Below are 1,499 nucleotides of genomic sequence, written 5' to 3'. Positions count from 1 at the left end.
TGTGTGCAGATGACATATCACACTGACTGGGGACCACTACTTCACCAAGGACCTGTGTGTCCTTTATTTATTTCTTGATAAATTGACCACCCTGAGTTCTCTTGTCTCCCTGTGGCTGGGAAACACTTGCCACAGAGCGACCCCAGTGCAGCCCAGGCCCCTGTGTGCTGAGCTCAGGCTCTCTGCCCCCCACATGACCATGGGGCCCCCACATGGCCCTTCCTTCACACAGGCCCACCTGGCCCCACGGGGGATCAGCCCCCCAGGACCTCTACCCATGGGTCTCTGTTCTCCCTACAACAAGTTACCCTGTTGGTCGTCATTTACTCAGGTGGGTGTAAAAACCCACTCAATCACCTTGTCTCCACTATCACAATACTTCTTTCAGTCCAATTTCCTCTGTTTCCCTCTGATAAGGACACTTGGGATGACAGTTTGGTCCCACCCTGATAATTCAGGGTACTCTCCCATGTCAGCACCCTCAGTCAGGTCTGCACAGTCCTGTCATCTGAGAGAACACTCTCAGGTCCCAGCGATAAGATTCTACGTATTCCTGAGGGTCACTGTGCAGCTCCTCACACTGCCCTGGGGATCAGCACTGCAACTGCAGCTCAGGAGCCTGGGGACAGGTTACCTTCCAGTGGTGCTGGAATTGTGTGACAGTGTGAGTGTGTGCACATGAATTTGTTTGCAAGTGTGTGAGTGTGAGCATGTATGTTAGTTTGCACCTGTCAAAGACAGTATGAGTGCCTGGGCACATATAAATTCCCTCATGTGGCACTGTGTGTATGTATGTTCACTTGTTACTGTCTTTGCACATGTGTGTTTTGAGTCTCTGTTCTGAGTCCCCATTGCTCACAGAACAAGGACTTTCTCGCTTGTGAATGAGAACCAGGCTCCTGGGAATTGAAAACCTGTCAGGTGAGTGTCAGCCTGAGGACAGGAGCCTGTCATGGACACATGACTCTGGGGATCTTCTTCTCCTTTATGGAAACTCACTTCTGTGAGTGTCTCAGATTATGAGTGTAAAGAGGCTGGAAGGCAACGGTCCCCTCACTCACAGTGCCCACCTTGTCCCCAGGTGTCCTGTCCCAGGAGAGCTGAGCGAGTCAGACTCAGGAGTGGTGAAGACCCAGGAGGGGCTGCAGTGGACGGGGTGCCCGGGAACCAGAGGTGGTGCACACCCCAAACTTCCATACAGAGCACAATCGTGACTCCAGACACATGTCCAAGGACCAGCTCTCCCTGCAGCTGAGCTCCGTGACCACTGAGGACAAGGCCGTGTGTCACTGTCCATACACAGGGAGGGAGGCAGTGTTAGTGCAGACACCAAAGTCCCACTTCAGGGACCTAGGGTGGGGCCAGGCTCAGGGGGCTCTCAGGATCACAGGTCACAGGGGCCCATGTAGGGAGCAGGTGCAGAGGGCGGCTGAGAACACGTTTGCTGACTCAGCCGGCACTTCCTCTCGTTGCACAGAGACACCTTCTAACAGACCTTC

Source organism: Hipposideros armiger, unplaced genomic scaffold (assembly GCF_001890085.2).
Source record: "Hipposideros armiger isolate ML-2016 unplaced genomic scaffold, ASM189008v1 scaffold_1821, whole genome shotgun sequence".
NCBI classification, from domain to species: domain Eukaryota; kingdom Metazoa; phylum Chordata; class Mammalia; order Chiroptera; family Hipposideridae; genus Hipposideros; species Hipposideros armiger.
This window is presented reverse-complemented; position numbering follows the sequence as displayed.